Source organism: Triturus cristatus, chromosome 5_2 (assembly GCF_964204655.1).
Source record: "Triturus cristatus chromosome 5_2, aTriCri1.1, whole genome shotgun sequence".
NCBI lineage: Eukaryota > Metazoa > Chordata > Amphibia > Caudata > Salamandridae > Triturus > Triturus cristatus.
In genome coordinates, this window is record NC_140588.1 from 1,111,982,854 (window position 1) to 1,112,004,078 (window position 21,225).

The following is a 21,225-nucleotide window of genomic DNA, read 5'->3' on the forward strand; positions in this document are numbered from 1 at the left end:
AAACTTCATGTACTTTTGCTCCTTGCTTTGTGCACTTAAGATCTCAGGCTTAGATTGTGGAGCCAGGACTTGTTTCCTGCGCCCCCGCTTTTGTCTCTCCCTTTTTGACAACTAGAAGGTGATTGTATGACTCTGACTGTGCCCTGGGCTCTGCTGACCATATCCAGTGCCTCTGCTTTGATTAAATGTACATGGCAATTAGGTATAACTACAGTTGGTACTGAGACCCTACCTGTACATCCCTAGTATATAGAAGGGCATGTAGGTCTGAAGGCCCAGTCAATTTAATGCACTCAAGTGTGCACTACTGTGGCACCTGCTGCTATTTCAAAACCCAGCCTTGCTTTGCTAGGCTGCTTTTAAACTTAAATCATATGTACATTTTTCTTTTGAATTTTTAGGTAATTTAAAGACTCAAACTAATTTACTATTACATATATGTAACCCCACTTTTCTCCTCTGAGTGCTATAACTCTAAGCAAGGTCCTTATAACATATGTTTTATATGCCCTGGTGAAGAAAAAAACAGACAATGTTAATGTTCCGTATTGTAGAAAATGATCTCCATAGGCTAATATGGGAATACTTTATCACAGTACAATTATTGACAGTGAACTAAAATATCATTCAAAGACTTACAATTATAGAATTAATCCAACAATACGACACTATTCGATTTTCTATAACTATCACAGAAAATAGGTTATAGAACTTTCTTTTCTGTGAGCCAAAATCCAGCCATCCAGGAGCCTCTCATGATTGGCCAGCTGCTGCCAGGCTGATCCAAGCTGTCTTAATGAGGTCTGAAGTAGCTGACTAGAGACAATGGGTTTCCTGTGGGGGGAGAATTGCAAGCTAAAGAGCAAAAGGAAGGATGAGGGTGAAGTATCCAAACTGGTCTTCAAAGAGAGAAGGAAAGGTTTGGGAAGTACAGGGTCACTCCCACATCCTGAACTCCCAGATACACATGAGCACCAGTAATTAGATTCACAGAGGGGCTGGGAAGGGTGTGTTAGGTATAGTTAGCCACACCAGTGGGTTTGCTTATCCATATATAACCCTCCAGGAGAGAGTTTCACCATTTTGGATTCTGGAAGAATAGCACTTTCTTGGGCATGAATATGCTGTACTTTGGAGGAAGTCGTCATACTTCTTGATGTCACCCTATCCCCCAGTGGTCAGGGGTGCCTCCCTGCTTGTCTTACAGGAACATTTGCTTAATATAGGATAACTGCACAGCAAATAAGATCCTTCCTGGAATAGTCAAGAGAAGAAGGACTGCCATGTGGGAACCCCTGGTCTGCACCTTAAATGGAATGCTATGATTAGGACTGCACATGCTGAACACTTTTGAACTACAGCCTTAAGTATTAGGAAGAGATTCTCTAATAGCAACAGGTACAAATGAGCTACAAGAGTTCCCTGCCTGACACAACAGAAGAACAAGGACTCCCCTGCTGGAACCCTGGCCTGCACCCAATAGATTGCACTCTGGATGACTGCACCTGCTGCACATTAGGAGCCACAGCCCTAAGGACTTTGCCTTGCCTCAAAAGTGGAAGGAGTCGACTCCCTGAAAGCAAAAGGTTTAAAGAGCTGCACATGAATTATCTCCATCAAGAATGACCCACCTGGAATGTGAAAAGAAAATGGATTTGGTACGTGCACAACCTAATAGTTCAGTGGTGGTTTGTAGTTTGTAGCGTGCTCCGGGGTTCGTCCTCCGAAATAGGGCGTATGTAAATATGAAAATGCACCCCCAACAACTTGGGGTGTGTCCCCCAGGCGCGTAACTAGTCCTCCAAAATGGGTTTCAAAAGATTATACTTGATTCTTCAATATGTTGAAAAACTTTATTTGTTATTTCGAATTCATCATGAGCGTTTTTTCACTTCAAACGCATTACGAAGATCATGACATTAGTTATATATTCCCAATGCATTTCGGCATGAGCCTTCATCAGGGGAACTCTAGAAAAACGATACAGAGAACAATGAGCGCTATGTGTGAGGTCTGATAGTTACTCGTGCGTTAAAAAAGCGAAAAGAAGTGATTTAAAACGGGTAAGTTGTGACGCGTAGGCGGTATAGTGAAGGTGAAAAAAAGTTGATGCGCGAATGGTAAATTGCTCGTGAGGGTTATGGGGAACTGTTTTGCAACCAGAAGCGGATGACAACGATTAAACCAACGTGATGTTACAGCTATTAAAAGATTTAAACGTGATGTAATATGGAAGTGAATTTACCGGTAACGGGCGGTGTGACTCATTTCGAGGTTTACGAAAGGTGATGAAGTTAGTAATGAAGCGTGAAAGCATTCTAGAATGGTGATAAAGGTTACTCTTACCCAATGTAGAAAGCGTAGACGTGTGCTCTCGCGATCGGTCATGAACGTAGTGATGGTTGTGAATCAGAATTTGGGTACGGGAGTTAAAAAACTGCTAACGGCAAGTGACGTGGTGAAACATAGTGCGCATAGAAATAGGACGAGTGTTAGGTTACGAGACAACCGAGGAAGGACTAACCTGATAGAGTGAAAAAAGATTCTGTTATCACCGTGAAGAATAAGTAACCGCAGATCTAAGGGACCTCAAAAGTTATATTAGGATGCTTGTTATCACTATATTAAGGCATTTTAACACATTTTCACATGTTAATGAGAACAGAAACGTCAATATAAGTAATGTTAAGGATGGTTCTATATGCGATAATAAAAGGTGAATATGATGAAAAAACTGCGTATATCGGTGTAGTATTGGAAACAAGGCTAATTGGTAACTATTTAAAAATTGTAAACGACATTAGAGATCAATAGTGCTTAGGAAAATTACAAGTAACATAAAAATTCTGTGCGGTCATTTAAACCATCTGGTTTCATCGAGTTTAACAAATATATCCAATGGTTCTCTCTTTTAAGAAGAAAGTTGTGATTGTCTCTTCCTTCCCTTTTAGCGACGGTCTCTAGGATCCAAAAAGTGTTGTGCAACTGATGATTTTTGTTGTTTGGTTCTGATATTAGACTTATGTTCATTCAGTCTGATTTTAATTTTCCTTTCGGTCTGCCCTACGTATACTTTGCCGCAAGGGCATTTAAGCATATATACAACATTAGAAGTGTCACAGATAGCCGTAGTTTTGATTCTGATTTTGTGTCCTTTCATTGGATGAGTGATGTAATCGGTTTTCATAACGTTATTGCAACTGTTACAGTTTAAGCAAGGAATGGTTCCTTTAAATGATAAATTTGAAAGGGGTTGGTTTGGTTGATTGAGTATTTCACCTATGTTTTTATTTCTTGTGTAAGCAAAAATTGGTTCTTGATCGAAGATGTGATTAAACTCCTGCTCCAGTTTAAGTAATTGCCAATGCTTTTTTATGATTCGTTTGTAGTTGGGGCTGATGGTAGAGTATTTAGATACTACCGTGATTTGATTCTTGATGGGTTTGGGTTGAATGGCAAGAAGTTCATCACGATTTTTAATAGTTGATCTTTCTTGAGCTTTTTGTAGTACTTGATCAGGATAACCACGGGATTTGAATCTTTGTGTGAGTGAATTGAGTTGATTGATGGATTTGTTGGGGTTGGATACAATTCTCTTTATTCGAAGCATTTGCGAATAAGGAAGGTGTTGCTTGAGAGGTGGAGGATGAAAGCTTTGAAAGTGGAGGGTATTATTCCTGTCGGTACTTTTCCTGTATAGATCAGTTTCGAATCCTGTGAATGTTTTGGTAATAGTAACATCCAAGAAGTTGATAGTGTCTGTATCGATGTTAAAAGTGAATTGTAAACGTTGATCTATTTGATTGAGGTTGTTGAGTTGGTCTTTGAGAATGTGAATAGGACCGTTCCATATCATGATGATGTCATCAATAAATCTAAGGTATAGCTTTAAATGCTTGGTCCATGCTGGTGTGTTAAGGATATGGTCTTCCTCAAATTGATTCATGAAGATGTTGGCATACGTTGGGGCGGCACAATTCCCCATAGATGTACCGGTTAACTGTTGGTACCACTCATTGCTGTGTTGAAAATAGCTGTGTAAAAGAGTGAACTCCATTAATTCCATTAGAAAGACTTGCAAGTTGTGTGTGTACTGAGAATGTAATAGCGCTTGTTCGATGGCTTCCAAGCCCATTTGGTGAGGGATAGATGTGTACAGTGAATTAACATCCACTGTACATAAGATGATGTTTTTGTCTGCAGTTTCCAATACTACACCGATATACGCAGTTTTTTCATCATATTCACCTTTTATTATCGCATATAGAACCATCCTTAACATTACTTATATTGACGTTTCTGTTCTCATGTGTTAACATGTGAAAATGTGTTAAAATGCCTTAATATAGTGATAACACGCTTCCTAATATAACTTTTGAGGTCCCTTAGATCTGCGGTTACTTATTCTTCACGGTGATAACAGAATCTTTTTTCACTCTATCAGGTTAGTCCTTCCTCGGTTGTCTCGTAACCTAACACTCGTCCTATTTCTATGCGCACTATGTTTCACCACGTCACTTGCCGTTAGCAGTTTTTTAACTCCCGTACCCAAATTGGTGGAGCCTCCCTGGGCCCCAATGAACACCTGTCCCCAGCGCCCAGACCCTCAGCTGGCTTGCAGGGTGGGGGGATCCTGCACCACGTTGCCCGCCAGATGGAGCTCAAGCCCCGTGCCCGGTCACAGCTTCCAAACCGTAGCCAGGCCGGGGAGAGCCACCCCGGGCCCCGGTGGACCCCTGTCCCACTCTCGCCAAGGTAAAACTAGGGGTGGGCAGAGAACTCCACTCCGCCGGCGGAGCAGAGTTGGCAAGCCACCCCCGCCCCCTGGCATGGTCCCTGCATCTGAACCCAGCCAGGTCAGTGAGCCTGCCCTGGCCCCAATGGACCCCCATCCTCATCACCCGGACTCTCAGATGGCTTGCAGGACCGGGGAGCTCTCGCACCCTGGGGCCTGCTGGATGGACGGAGATCAAGCCCGGGCCCCGGTCCCAGCTTCCGACCCTAGCCAGGCTGTGGAGAGCCTCCACGGGCCCCAGTGGACCCCCATCCACAGTGCCCAGATGCTCGGCTGGCTTGCAGGACAGGAGCTCCCACATCCTATGGCCCACCCGATGGTGCTCAAGCCCCTCACAGGGTCCCAATTTCAGAACCCTAGCAGGGCCAAAGAGAGCCTTCCTGGGCTCTAGTGGTCCCCAGTCTCCAGCACCTGGACCCTCGGCTGGCTTTCAGGATCGGGGCTCCCGCACCCAGAGGCCCGCCAGACGTATCTCAAGCCCTGGGCCCGTCCCAGCTTCTGAACCCTAGCCATCCCAGGGAGAGACGTTCTGGGCCCCGATGAACCCCTGTTCCCAGTGCCCAGACCCTCGGCTGGCTTGCTGGATGGGGATCCGGCACACAAGGGCTCAAGCCCCAGGTCCATACCAGCTTTCAAACCCTAGCCAGGCCAGGGAGAGCCTACCTGGGCCCCTATGAACCCCTTTCTCCAGTGCCCTGACCCTCAGCTGGCTTGCAGGACAGGGGGCTCACGCACCCTGGGGCTCGCCAGACAGAGCTCAAGCCCCAGGCCCGGTTCCAGCTTCCAAACCCTAGCCAGGTCGGGGAGAGCCTCCCCGGGCCCCAATGGACCCCCTGTCCCCAGCGCCCGGACTCTCGGCTGGAACCAAAGAAGGTTAAGCGCAGGCCATGTCCTCTCTCTGCCGGCCTGCCCGGGGAGCCAATTCTTCCCCTGGGCTGCTCACCTCCCTGTTTGACTTGTTTGGGAGCAGGCAGGTCCAGGCTATCTGGTCACCCTGCTGACCTGCAAGGGATGGTGGCCCCCATCCCCACACTCCAGTGGCACAGGGACGGCAGGGAGAGGCCCAATGCCGGAGGGCACATGGTGAAGGCGGTCTCCCGCAGGCCCGCATCGCCCCCTCTGCATCCCTCCCACCATCCTAGCGGCAGAGAGACCTACCCCTGGGTTTGCTGGAGGAGGGCATCTGCAGGCACCAACGCATGGAAAGACATAAGCTTGGTTCAGAGGATGACTTTCAATAGATCGCAGCGAGGTAGCTGCTCTGCTACTTATGAAACACTGACCCAGAATCAGGTCATCTACAAATGATTTAGCACCGGGTGCCCCACAAACATGTGATGTACTAAGGCGATGGAGGTGGTCCCCAAGCGAGCAGCTCTACGCACTGGCCCCCGAGAGAGGCCAGCTATCCCAGGCCAACCGAGGCTCCACGGCACTGCAGTATCATTATGGTTTAGGGGGATTCTGACTTAGAGGCATGCAGTCATAATCCCACAGATGGTAGCTTCGCCCCATTGGCTCCTCAGCCAAGCACATACACCAAATGTCTGAACCTGCTGTTCCTCTCATACTCAGCAGGAACTATTACAACACATCATCAGTAGGGCAAAACTAACCTGTCTCACCACGGTCTAAACCCAGCTCACATTCTCTATTAGTGGGTGAACAATCCAACACTTGGTGAATTCTGCTTCACAATGATAGGAAGAACCCTCAACGAAGGATCAAAAAGCAACGTCGATATGAACGCTTGGTCTCCACAATCCAATTATTCCTGCGGTAATTTTTCTGACACCTCCTGCTTGAAACCCAAAAAGTCAGAAGGATCGTGAGGCCCCGCTTTCACGGTCTGAATTCATACTGAAAACTGAGATCGAATGAGCTTTTGCCCTTCTACTCCATGGGAGGTTTCTGTCCTCCCAGAGCTTGCCTAAGGACACATGTGTTATCATTTGACAGGTGTACCGCCCCAGCCAAACTCCCCACCTGTCACTGTCCCCCCAGCGGGGGCCAGGTGCTTTTAATCCAGAAGCGAGAGCCCCACGAGGCTCGCCCTCTCGCCTCACCGGGCAAGTGAAAAAAAAATAAGAGTAGTGGTATTTCACCGGCAGCCCGAGTGCCTCCCACTTATCCTACACCTCTCATGTCTCTTTACTGTGCCAGACTAGAGTCAAGCTCAATGGGTATTTCTTTCCCCGCTGATTCCGCCAAGCAAGTTCCCTTAGCTGTGGTTTCGTTACATAGTAGGTAGGGACAGTGGGAATCTTGTTTATCCATTCATGCACATCACTAACTAGATGACGAGGCATTTGGCTATATCTGTACCACCTCATGGTGGCTCAATCTGGGTTATTATGCTGCCCATCGGTATAAAATCAGTTTTGCTTCCAACAATACAACATTAGTTTGCTCCAAACTACAGCCACACTGAACGCTGTCCTCACTGGAACTGGGATCACGTATAGGCCAGAGATAGCACACCCTGCAGTACTATTCCAACAATTTAAAATTTTCTACAAACAGTCCCGAGAACTTAAAGTATGATTAACAGGACATCAATAATCAATGTGGGGTATGTGGTGATTTTGTGTATGTAATTATTTGAGACCTAGTCATCATTCAAGACATTTCAATAAAATTCACATCTATCCTAAATCTTGTGTCAACTATGAACTATTATGTAACTGTATAACCACATTTAAATATTGATGAATGACCAGTTTAAAACAATATGTTTTTTATAAGGGTGACATATGTGCTGCAAGAAAGTGTACATCTCAGCAAAATATATTGCATGCAATATTGTTGTATTCGGCTTCTTTGTCCCTTTTTGAGCAATACGTTTTAAGATAGAATCCTTTATGCTTGTTGGAGACATGTTTTCTCAGCTCTTTAAAAGTTCCCAATATGTCTCCACACAAGTCACATTTATACTTTTCGTTTGGGTATTTCCAGTATGTGACTATTTTGTGTAGTCACTTTTCTTTGTTATTAATTCTTTGCTGACCTCATACAAACTTGGTTGTAACAATGTCATTCTTGGCTGAGGATGCCACAAACTCGATGGTTTTGCTGAGGTCTACTGTTGTGTCTTCTTCTGCTACAGAGGGTGAACTAGGGCCTATATCATGATCTGATTTATTGTTCATTGTTGCATTGTTCGAAGCGGGTTCTGGTTTGTCAAATTTGGTGAGTAGGTTAATGTGTTTGTTTGCTTCGCCATTTCTCACTATCACGCTCGCCGCCATGATAGAACCTTGTTTGACCTGTCTCTATAGAGTTCTCTACTCAGAGTCTAGTACTATAGAGGCAGTTACCAGCAAGACCACTGGGAGGTAAAGGCCACTACAACTGAGAATATTTTAGGAGAGTCATAGTTACTCTCGCTTAAGAGAGTCATTCTTACTCCTGCCGTTTACCCGCGCTTCATTGAATTTCTTCACTTTTACATTCAGAGCACTGGGCAGAAATCACATTGCGTCAACACCCACCTCGGGCCTTCGCAATGCTTTGTTTTTATTAAACAGTCAGATTCCCCTGGTCCGCACCAGTTCTAAGTCAGCTGCTAGGCTCCAACCAAGGCAGAACGCCTGCCCTTTGCCCCTGGGGAGGGGGCATGGAAGAGAGGTGACCTGCAGCTGGGGCGATCCACAGGAATGGCCCAGCTCACATCCAGAGTCGCTGCTGCTCCGAAGGGAGGCTCCTCACCCAGCCGCAATGCTCGCCCAGCCACGCTTCGCGCCACAGCCCGACCGACCCAGCCCTTAGAGCCAATCCTTATACCGAAGTTACAGATCTGACTTGCCGACTTCCCTTAACTACATTGTTCCAACATGGCAGAGGCTGTTCACCTTGGAGACCTGGTGCAAATATGGGTACAGCCCGGCACGAGATTTATACCAAACCCCCCAGAGCTTACTGGATGCTGCCACTCCCGGTTAGGGAATCTGAACCTGACTCCCTTTTGATCAGCCGAGGGCAACGGAGGCTATCGCCCGTCCCTTCTAACGGCACTCACCCATCTCTTAGGACCGACTGACCAATGTTCAACTTCTGATGACATGGAACCCTCCTCCACTTCAGCCTTCAAAGTTCTCGATTCAATATTTGCTACTACCACCAAGATCTGCACCTGTGGTGGCTCCACCCGGGCCCTTGCCCCAGGCTTCTGTGCACACTGCAGCAGACCTCCTACTCATTGCATTGCTTAGCTCCCACGGCTCTTAGCGCCAGCCAGGTATGGGCCCTACTCTCCAGCGCCATCCATTATCAAGGTCAGTGAATTCAGAGGGTGAGTTGTTACACACTCCTTAGCAGACTCTGACTTCCATGGGCACCGTCCTTCTGTCTTTATCAACCCACACCTTTTCTGGTGTCTGATGAGCATTGGCCTTGGACACCTTAACCCGGCATTTGGTTCATCCCGCAGCGCGAGTTCTGCTTACAAAAAGTGGCCCACTAGGCACTCTCATTCCATGCCCGGCTCCACGCCAGCATCTAAAGTTTGGGAACAGGTTGAGATCATTTCGGCCTCAAGACCACTAATCATTCACTTTACCAGAAAAAACTGGGGGCTACGAGTTCCAGCTATTCTGAGGGAAACTTCGAAGGGAACCAACTGCTAGTCTACTGCCCCTATACCCAGGTCTGATGACTGATTTGCAAGTCAGAACCGCTGCGGACCTCCACCAGAGTTACCTCTGGCTTCGCCCTGCCCAGGCATAGTTCACCATCTTTCGGGTCCTATCACACATGCTCATGCTCCACCTCCCTGACAGAGCAGGCAAGATGGGATGGTGGTGAGCCCGCCACTGGAAGCATAACAAGAGATTTAAGGCATGCTGCACAGTGTGCAAGGCATTGCATTTGAGCTGCTCGGGCTTCATGAAAGCTCAAATTGTAAAATATCGGCCAACAAGAGAACTGAGATCAAGCCACCAACACTACCTGGTTACCCCCACCTATAAGAAACTCAGGATTTGAGGCTGCAGGTTCTGTGTCGTGGTTTCACAAGCTTGGAACACACTCCCCTTGGAGATTAGGCAGTCCTCTGTCTACACCAAATTTAGCCAACTTCTGAAGACTTGGTTGTTTATACAGGCTTACCAGTAGTAAGGGCTTATGACATCTCATTACCTAGCACAAAGAGACCTCCCCGGTGATTGTGCACTCTATAAATAGCCAATAACATTACATAACATAACAGAACATGGACTGTCAGAGGGCTCAATTATCCCCAGCTCAATCACCTTAGCTACCTCTGGTCCAAAACGAACACAGACTGATCTCAGTAATAATCAGGCATTGTGGCCTTTTGATCATACCAAAACTTCATGTACTTTTGCTCCTTGCTTTGTGCACTTAAGATCTCAGGCTTAGATTGTGGAGCCAGGACTTGTTTCCTGCGCCCCCGCTTTTGTCTCTCCCTTTTTGACAACTAGAAGGTGATTGTATGACTCTGACTGTGCCCTGGGCTCTGCTGACCATATCCAGTGCCTCTGCTTTGATTAAATGTACATGGCAATTAGGTATAACTACAGTTGGTACTGAGACCCTACCTGTACATCCCTAGTATATAGAAGGGCATGTAGGTCTGAAGGCCCAGTCGATTTAATGCACTCAAGTGTGCACTGCTGTGGCACCTGCTGCTATTTCAAAACCCAGCCTTGCTTTGCTAGGCTGCTTTTAAACTTAAATCATATGTACATTTTTCTTTTCAATTTTTAGGTAATTTAAAAGACTCAAATTTACTATTACATATATGTCACCCCCATTTTCTCCTCTGAGTGCTATAACTCTAAGCAAGGTCCTTATAACATATGTTTAATATGCCCTGGTGAAGAAAAAAACAGACAATGTTAATGTTCCGTATTGTAGAAAATGATCTCCATAGGCTAATATGGGAATACTTTATCACAGTATAATTATTGACAGTGAACTAAAATATCATTCAAAGACTTGAAATGATAGAATAAATCCAACAATATGACACTATTAGATTTTCTATAACTATCACAGAAAATAGGTTATAGAACTTTCTTTTCTGTGAGCCAAAATCCAGCCATCCAGGAGCCTCTCATGATTGGCCAGCTGCTGCCAGGCTGATCCAAGCTGTCTTAATGAGGTCTGAAGTAGCTGACTAGAGACAATGGGTTTCCTGTGGGGGGAGAATTGCAAGCTAAAGAGCAAAAGGAAGGATGAGGGTGAAGTATCCAAACTGGTCTTCAAAGAGAGAAGGAAAGGTTTGGGAAGTACAGGGTCACTCCCACATCCTGAACTCCCAGATACACATGAGCACCAGTAATTAGATTCACAGAGGGGCTGGGAAGGGTGTGTTAGGTATAGTTAGCCACACCAGTGGGTTTGCTTATCCATATATAACCCTCCAGGAGAGAGTTTCACCATTTTGGATTCTGGAAGAATAGCACTTTCTTGGGCATGAATATGCTGTACTTTGGAGGAAGTCGTCATACTTCTTGATGTCACCCTATCCCCCAGTGGTCAGGGGTGCCTCCCTGCTTGTCTTACAGGAACATTTGCTTAATATAGGATAACTGCACAGCAAATAAGATCCTTCCTGGAATAGTCAAGAGAAGAAGGACTGCCATGTGGGAACCCCTGGTCTGCACCTTAAATGGAATGCTATGATTAGGACTGCACATGCTGAACACTTTTGAACTACAGCCTTAAGTATTAGGAAGAGATTCTCTAATAGCAACAGGTACAAATGAGCTACAAGAGTTCCCTGCCTGACACAACAGAAGAACAAGGACTCCCCTGCTGGAACCCTGGCCTGCACCCAATAGATTGCACTCTGGATGACTGCACCTGCTGCACATTAGGAGCCACAGCCCTAAGGACTTTGCCTGGCCTCAAAAGTGGAAGGAGTCGACTCCCTGAAAGCAAAAGGTTTAAAGAGCTGCACATGAATTATCTCCATCAAGAATGACCCACCTGGAATGTGAAAAGAAAATGGATTTGGTACGTGCACAACCTAATAGTTCAGTGGTGGTTTGTAGTTTGTAGCGTGCTCCGGGGTTCGTCCTCCGAAATAGGGCGTATGTAAATATGAAAATGCACCCCCAACAACTTGGGGTGTGTCCCCCAGGCGCGTAACTAGTCCTCCAAAATGGGTTTCAAAAGATTATACTTGATTCTTCAATATGTTGAAAAACTTTATTTGTTATTTCGAATTCATCATGAGCGTTTTTTCACTTCAAACGCATTACGAAGATCATGACATTAGTTATATATTCCCAATGCATTTCGGCATGAGCCTTCATCAGGGGAACTCTAGAAAAACGATACAGAGAACAATGAGCGCTATGTGTGAGGTCTGATAGTTACTCGTGCGTTAAAAAAGCGAAAAGAAGTGATTTAAAACGGGTAAGTTGTGACGCGTAGGCGGTATAGTGAAGGTGAAAAAAAGTTGATGCGCGAATGGTAAATTGCTCGTGAGGGTTATGGGGAACTGTTTTGCAACCAGAAGCGGATGACAACGATTAAACCAACGTGATGTTACAGCTATTAAAAGATTTAAACGTGATGTAATATGGAAGTGAATTTACCGGTAACGGGCGGTGTGACTCATTTCGAGGTTTACGAAAGGTGATGAAGTTAGTAATGAAGCGTGAAAGCATTCTAGAATGGTGATAAAGGTTACTCTTACCCAATGTAGAAAGCGTAGACGTGTGCTCTCGCGATCGGTCATGAACGTAGTGATGGTTGTGAATCAGAATTTGGGTACGGGAGTTAAAAAACTGCTAACGGCAAGTGACGTGGTGAAACATAGTGCGCATAGAAATAGGACGAGTGTTAGGTTACGAGACAACCGAGGAAGGACTAACCTGATAGAGTGAAAAAAGATTCTGTTATCACCGTGAAGAATAAGTAACCGCAGATCTAAGGGACCTCAAAAGTTATATTAGGATGCGTGTTATCACTATATTAAGGCATTTTAACACATTTTCACATGTTAATGAGAACAGAAACGTCAATATAAGTAATGTTAAGGATGGTTCTATATGCGATAATAAAAGGTGAATATGATGAAAAAACTGCGTATATCGGTGTAGTATTGGAAACAAGGCTAATTGGTAACTATTTAAAAATTGTAAACGACATTAGAGATCAATAGTGCTTAGGAAAATTACAAGTAACATAAAAATTCTGTGCGGTCATTTAAACCATCTGGTTTCATCGAGTTTAACAAATATATCCAATGGTTCTCTCTTTTAAGAAGAAAGTTGTGATTGTCTCTTCCTTCCCTTTTAGCGACGGTCTCTAGGATCCAAAAAGTGTTGTGCAACTGATGATTTTTGTTGTTTGGTTCTGATATTAGACTTATGTTCATTCAGTCTGATTTTAATTTTCCTTTCGGTCTGCCCTACGTATACTTTGCCGCAAGGGCATTTAAGCATATATACAACATTAGAAGTGTCACAGATAGCCGTAGTTTTGATTCTGATTTTGTGTCCTTTCATTGGATGAGTGATGTAATCGGCTTTCATAACGTTATTGCAACTGTTACAGTTTAAGCAAGGAATGGTTCCTTTAAATGATAAATTTGAAAGGGGTTGGTTTGGTTGATTGAGTATTTCACCTATGTTTTTATTTCTTGTGTAAGCAAAAATTGGTTCTTGATCGAAGATGTGATTAAACTCCTGCTCCAGTTTAAGTAATTGCCAATGCTTTTTTATGATTCGTTTGTAGTTGGGGCTGATGGTAGAGTATTTAGATACTACCGTGATTTGATTCTTGATGGGTTTGGGTTGAATGGCAAGAAGTTCATCACGATTTTTAATAGTTGATCTTTCTTGAGCTTTTTGTAGTACTTGATCAGGATAACCACGGGATTTGAATCTTTGTGTGAGTGAATTGAGTTGATTGATGGATTTGTTGGGGTTGGATACAATTCTCTTTATTCGAAGCATTTGCGAATAAGGAAGGTGTTGCTTGAGAGGTGGAGGATGAAAGCTTTGAAAGTGGAGGGTATTATTCCTGTCGGTACTTTTCCTGTATAGATCAGTTTCGAATCCTGTGAATGTTTTGGTAATAGTAACATCCAAGAAGTTGATAGTGTCTGTATCGATGTTAAAAGTGAATTGTAAACGTTGATCTATTTGATTGAGGTTGTTGAGTTGGTCTTTGAGAATGTGAATAGGACCGTTCCATATCATGATGATGTCATCGATAAATCTAAGGTATAGCTTTAAATGCTTGGTCCATGCTGGTGTGTTAAGGATATGGTCTTCCTCAAATTGATTCATGAAGATGTTGGCATACGTTGGGGCGGCACAATTCCCCATAGATGTACCGGTTAACTGTTGGTACCACTCATTGCTGTGTTGAAAATAGCTGTGTAAAAGAGTGAACTCCATTAATTCCATTAGAAAGACTTGCAAGTTGTGTGTGTACTGAGAATATAATAGCGCTTGTTCGATGGCTTCCAAGCCCATTTGGTGAGGGATAGATGTGTACAGTGAATTAACATCCACTGTACATAAGATGATGTTTTTGTCTGCAGTTTCCAATACTACACCGATATACGCAGTTTTTTCATCATATTCACCTTTTATTATCGCATATAGAACCATCCTTAACATTACTTATATTGACGTTTCTGTTCTCATGTGTTAACATGTGAAAATGTGTTAAAATGCCTTAATATAGTGATAACACGCTTCCTAATATAACTTTTGAGGTCCCTTAGATCTGCGGTTACTTATTCTTCACGGTGATAACAGAATCTTTTTTCACTCTATCAGGTTAGTCCTTCCTCGGTTGTCTCGTAACCTAACACTCGTCCTATTTCTATGCGCACTATGTTTCACCACGTCACTTGCCGTTAGCAGTTTTTTAACTCCCGTACCCAAATTCTGATTCACAACCATCACTACGTTCGTGACCAAACGCGAGAGCACACGTCTACACTTTCTACATTGGGTAAGAGTAACCTTTATCACCATTCTAGAATGCTTTCACGCTTCATTACTAACTTCATCACCTTTCGTAAACCTCGAAATGAGTCACACCGCCCGTTACCGGTAAATTCACTTCCATATTACATCACGTTTAAATCTTTTAATAGCTGTAACATCACGTTGGTTTAATCGTTGTCATCCGCTTCTGGTTGCAAAACAGTTCCCCATAACCCTCACGAGCAATTTACCATTCGCGCATCAACTTTTTTTCACCTTCACTATACCGCCTACGCGTCACAACTTACCCGTTTTAAATCACTTCTTTTCGCTTTTTTAACGCACGAGTAACTATCAGACCTCACACATAGCGCTCATTGTTCTCTGTATCGTTTTTCTAGAGTTCCCCTGATGAAGGCTCATGCCGAAATGCATTGGGAATATATAACTAATGTCATGATCTTCGTAATGCGTTTGAAGTGAAAAAACGCTCATGATGAATTCGAAATAACAAATAAAGTTTTTCAACATATTGAAGAATCAAGTATAATCTTTTACAACCCATTTTGGAGGACTAGTTACGCGCCTGGGGGACACACCCCAAGTTGTTGGGGGTGCATTTTCATATCCACCTGGAATGTGTTCAGTTGACTTTTAAGTATTTGGCCAGGTACATTTTTGGAAACGTTGCCCAAATAACCCATTACTACCTCAGAGCTTCTAGACCCTTGGATTGGTGTTGTGGACACTTTGAACCCACAAGTGGGACTTCATGAAGAAGTTCCTGAAAATTGAAGCAAGTTCTGTCAAAAGATCCATAAGATGACCAGGTGCATTGTGGGAGTTGTAGTCCCAGTGCCCAAGAGGAAAACCAGAGTATATGAACCCTTGGTTGGCGCTGTGAACCACTTTCCTGCATCAAGAAACATCTCTGGAATTAAGTACAAATCAGAGATATTTCCTTCACACTGGAGTTCCCGTTGTGATGGTGTGATAAACCCCCTAAGTACCTAGGTGTAACTATACAACATGTGGCTTTGGAAGTGGTGCGGTTAAATTATGGTTCGGCTATAGATAAACTTTCCGGACAGATAGCTTGCTGGACTGCATTGCCTTTGTCAATGGCGGGAGGCATTGCTGTAATTAAGATGGCTGTGCTGCCCAGTTTTTTTAAATCTTTTTTAAAAATTTCCCATCCCCTCACAGTAACATTTTTAAAACCCTTAGAGGGCTGCTGACTCAACTGATATGGGCCTGGTGACAGGCATGAGTAAGCTGGCAAACACTCATTCAAGCTTTCAAAAGGGGAGGGTTTGGGATATCTGATTTTTACTTGTCCTATTTGGTAGCACAGGCACATTACGCCTACTTTTGGTATCATCCAGATGCGTGCCTTCAACTTCTGAAACCGGAACACACACAGGGCCGACCTTACACACTTTCCATTATCCTTCCATGTGGACTTAGGAGAACCCCGGATGAAATTCACACCCTATAAACCATGGCTTGTGCGTGGAAATACCTGCACAGGTAACTGAAAAAAAACATCACCGATACACCCACACATGTACCCACTCAGCAACCCATACAGCCACTTCAACACCAACCAACAGACTGATACAGAAATTCAGACAACCTAGTCAGTGACCAATACAATCACTCACTCATACAGACAGTCGAGCACCTCCTGAATCATAGTTACAGGTACTCATATACCCACTGATTCATCAATACACCTTTGTATATATATATTTAACACACATAAACATTATAAAAACACTCACAGTCATTGATCATGTCACAAGTGATGTAATATGTGAGAACCTAAGTGCGGGGGTTCAGGGAGGGCGAGGTCAGTGGATCGGCGGTTCCTGCTGGGTGCATGGAAGAAGATTCTGTCATTGAGACAGAATCCGACTTTCACCCTTCCTCTCTGAACCCATGGAAATCAACTGCGGTGTATCCCAAGGATCATTGCTCAGCCCCAGGTTCTTCAACACCTACATGGCCCCCCTTGCTTCCATCGTCAGACAACAAACTGTATGATTGTTCAAGTGTGTTTATGGTTGTGTTGGTGAGGGAGTGCATGTATCAGTGGTATATGTGTGAGCACCTGGGTATATGACAGATGTGGAGAGGTGTGGCTCACTGGTTAGAGGTGGCAGATCCGTAAGCAGAGAATCGGCCAGGGACCAGGGTTCAATTCTCGACGCGGCAGGGTCGTGGACCAGGGTCAAAACGGACTCGATAATTCTCGCCTCGGTACCTACTCTAACCAGGAACACACTCGGCAACTCTGGGCATTAACCTTGCCTCAGCTCTACAACGGCCCCCCACAGACGCCGGGGATACCTGGTTTCACCTTGGAGATACCCAGAAAGGGACCATCTCACAGGGATAGCCAGGACAGGTTCCCCAGCGGTCTATAGCGCCGGGACACTTCCGAGTAGCTGTGCGCTGTATAAATGAATATAACATAACATAATATATATATGAGTGATGGGCTATGTTTACTGTATAGGTGGCTGCGTAAATGTGAGAGTTTCTGTATGGGTAAGTGTGTGCTTGTGTCAGTGACTTAATAGGTGTGTGAGTACCTGTTATTATCTGTAAAAATAAGTGAGGTGAGTAGATGTGTGAATTGATTTATGGGTGACTGGATCAGTTTGTGAGTGGCTGCATGTATGTATGAATGGATGTGTCAGTGGTTGTATGAGTGAGTGAGTGAGTGGGTCTATGAAGGCCTTTATGGGTGAGTGCGATATGAATCAGTGAGTGGCTGTGTAAGTAATGGTATGGATTTTGAGTAGATTATGAAAGGTTATTTGGGGGTGTGAGTGGATACATCAGAGATGATGTAGATGATGTCATCAGTGATTTCATTCAAGATGTCATCAGTTATGTCACTGACCATGTCATCAGTGAGGTAATATATAACATCATAAGCAGCATATACGGGGTTTGAGTTGTGTTTACCTCACTAAATATAACACCTGAATTTCTCTGGTTTATTTACTAGTGAAATGTCAGTCTAAATGCTAATTACTAACTATAACATCCCTGTAACCTTTTTTTTGTTCAGTGACATTTTAAGGTTTTTAAAAAACTATTGTGTAACTTTAATGTTTCTACTACTGACAGTTTTCAGTGTCATATATATTAATATTCTAAAATAGCATTTCATTATTAGAAGATACCTCTAATCTTTTTTTTTATTGTTTTTTATGTTTTCTCTAAATTTTTAAAAACATTAAAGTGTTTTTTCTAATTAGTTAAAAAAATATTTGTATGGCTATGTGATAATATGGTGGTAATGTTACTTATTTGTAAGTTTTGGAGTTTTAGAAATATTTGATAGTGTTCTATTATTATTATTAGTTTTACTAAGTTTGTCATACTATGATAAAGTTACATTAAAAAAGAGAAAATTTGTGTTCGGTCTTTGGGAATATTTTCTCTGTTTTTTTATTGTTTTCATGACAAGTAATTTATGTCAGGTTACTATTAGCAGTGTTAAATATATTATTGTGTTACTTTCTCAATACATTTTTTATAATTAGAATCATTTATGGGGGAGTCATTTCTGAATCCATATATGGTTACAAGTGTAAAATACATATTTAGAAAAAAATAGGATTTTTTTTAGGTAAAAGGTTTACTATTCAAAAAATAAATAGTAATAGTGTATCTGTTAAATATTTTTTGAGGTTTACAACAGATTTTCGTGGACGTGGCTACCTCGAGCACCCCACAGGTTCACGACTGCATATTTTTTTATAGTTTTGAATACATTTAAAATGTTTTTTATGTAGATTTTAATGGTAGTGAATTAGAACTAGAGTAGTGAAATCAATATGAAGATATCATAGTTCAATTCAAAATGGTTCATAAGTATATTATAAAACTGCAATGGTGTTTCGCACAGTGCTTGCACTTATTTCCGGGGTTGGGTAGCAGTTTCGACTTTGGCATGATTTGAAAAAGTTTTAAATATGCTTGTGTATTATTCAGATGTGTGTTAGTTTAAGACTTTTGTCTAAAATGTATAAAACATTGGTTTACTAATGGTAAATTACATTTTTTAATGGAATTTAACATATTTTACAGGTGCACAACGTGGACGCTATGACAACGCGACCCCCGTCGTGACATTATGTGACATGGAAATAAAGCTTTTGATTGGTAAAAGGATTTTCATTTTGTTAAAAGGAGGATTTAACACCTGTTTGTTTTCTCTTTTGGGCATGTATCTACATGTTGAACACCTTGCTTTGTTGATTGTATGACTGAAAGGGTACTGCCTGGGTGATTGGATGAGTGGATGTGTAGTGTCTGGGTGAATGAATAACAACATAAGCAGTGCTTGAGTGATTGCAAGAATACATGTGCCTGGGTGATTGTTGGAGTATATAGGTAGTGCCAGATTGATTGCAAGAGTATCTGGGTAGTTCCTGGGTGATTGTAAGAGTGTAGTAGTAGTACCTGAGTGATTGTATAAGTGTATGAGTAGTGCATGGGTAATTGGATGAGTGCATGGGTAGTACCTGAGAGAATGGACGAGAGTCTGCATGGATTATTCAATGGGTATGTTACTGTCTATATACGTGAGTGATTAGGTGTCTCAGTGAATGTGTTGGTGAGAGACTGGTTATGAGAATGTCTGTAACTGTCTGTTAGTTGGTATCTAAGTGGCCATATGGGTGTGTGAATGTGCATGTAAGTTTATCTATGGGTAAGTAATTGCTTGTCTGAGTACCTGGCGATGCCTGAAATGCAATGCATGATGCCATTGAAAATAGCGATTTCGCTATTAGGGGACACAAATTACCGTCAAATGATATTTGACGGTACTTTGCAAAAACTGTGAAAAATGCAATAAAGTGTATTTTTCAAAGTTTCTGGTTACACACATTCATGCCCTTGGGGCATGTGTGTGCGCAACATGAGTTCACATTACAATTTCAGGGGTGCAACAGGGTGGCCTGTGTGCACCCTTGAAATTGCACATGCATTCCCATTCATAGGCCCATAGGAATGAATGGGAAGCAATTCCTTAATTGTAACTTGAGATTTGCAACTCGCAATTAAGGAATTTGTAGGAATCTCTATTTTATTTGCGATTCCTTCATGCATAGGCAATAGCGGTTCTTTAATTGTGATTCCTTAAAAATCACAATTGAAGAATCGCTATTGACTTCTTTGATGGATGTGCACCTTAGAGAGAAGACGTGCTTATTTTAAGAAAAAAAGCTGATTGAGAAGAAGGTCAAAGGTAAAGACATATAAATACTATATATATCATTCTCAACAAGTTGTAGCAAGCTGTACAGTTGCAATCCTCTTATAATGGATCTACAACTTAAGAACTTTTCCAGAGTCTGTCTTAGAGACTGCATAGGAACAAAACAAGACTTTTAACTGAGTCATCAGTTCTATTCTTTTCAAAAGTAAAATACTATTGAAGTTCAACATTTAAGTGTCATTCCACTGTACAGACACATTATAAAGAGTGGGGCTCTTGCCTTGTGATATTTGGGTAAAAGATTTGGAAATTAGATATTTCTAAAGTAGGGACTATTAATAAAGAATGTTTAGTATATTTCTGTTCATCTGTTAACTACAGGAACACCATAGCAGGTATTCAAACTGAGAAGATCAATTTAAGAAGAGTGCTAGTGAGAAGTAGTGAACCATAGTCTACAAGGCAGTCACTTGTTTTTCCTCCACCTCCACATCCCCCTTTCTGTTGCCTAGCTATTGTTGTGAGTGTGGGCAGTGGTGAGTAGGCATTGGGAGCTCACTTCAGCTCCTGGGAAATATCTGACATACATCCACTGATTCACCAAGACCCCTTGGTATATATATTTAACACACAAACTTTTGAGATACAGTCACCGGATGATGTCATCATTGATGTCATCAGTGATATCACTGACCATATCACGAGTGATGTAATATGTGAGGTCATAAGCAGTGCATTGTGAGGGTGTGGGTTATAGTTACTAACTAACTATAACGGCCAAATTTATCTGCTTTTGTTCAAGTGAAATGCCCCTGTAATCTTTGTTTTTTTTCAGTGAATATATACATATAAATACCTACTTGCAGTTTCTATTAGAAAAGTGTTTTTTGTTTTGCCAATAATGACGAATCTTCACAACATTGTCGAACTTGTTACGATGCTTACTTCAGCTGATCTCTTCAACATTTTGGGGTGATCCGTCAAATGGGGGACTAGAATCAGGGTGTGTTTGAAAACATGTTTTCCCCATGTTAATTCCCATGGGACCTTCAGACAAGGCAACAGCCTGAACTGCTGAACGGAATTACACCAAATTTGCCAGGGAAGGTAGATGTTGTTTCAAGGAAGTTCCATTTGTTTGATTTAGTGTAAATGTGTTCATTAGTAATGTGATGAAATTCCCACTTGTATATATAGGGTCACAATGGACCGGTGACCCCTCCCGATCTTGTGCCGAAGATCTGATTGGCTGCCAACACTTCAAACCA

The 21,225-nt window shown here is 42.8% G+C and overlaps 2 pseudogenes; both read right to left on the reverse strand.

The window, feature by feature from the left end:
- Positions 1–6,005: 6,005 nt before the first annotated feature.
- On the reverse strand, positions 6,006–8,626 carry LOC146829814 (28S ribosomal RNA; annotated as a pseudogene).
- A 4-nt stretch (positions 8,627–8,630) lies between these two features.
- LOC146829815 (28S ribosomal RNA) lies at positions 8,631–9,675 on the reverse strand (annotated as a pseudogene).
- Between the last annotated feature and the right edge of the window lie 11,550 nt (positions 9,676–21,225).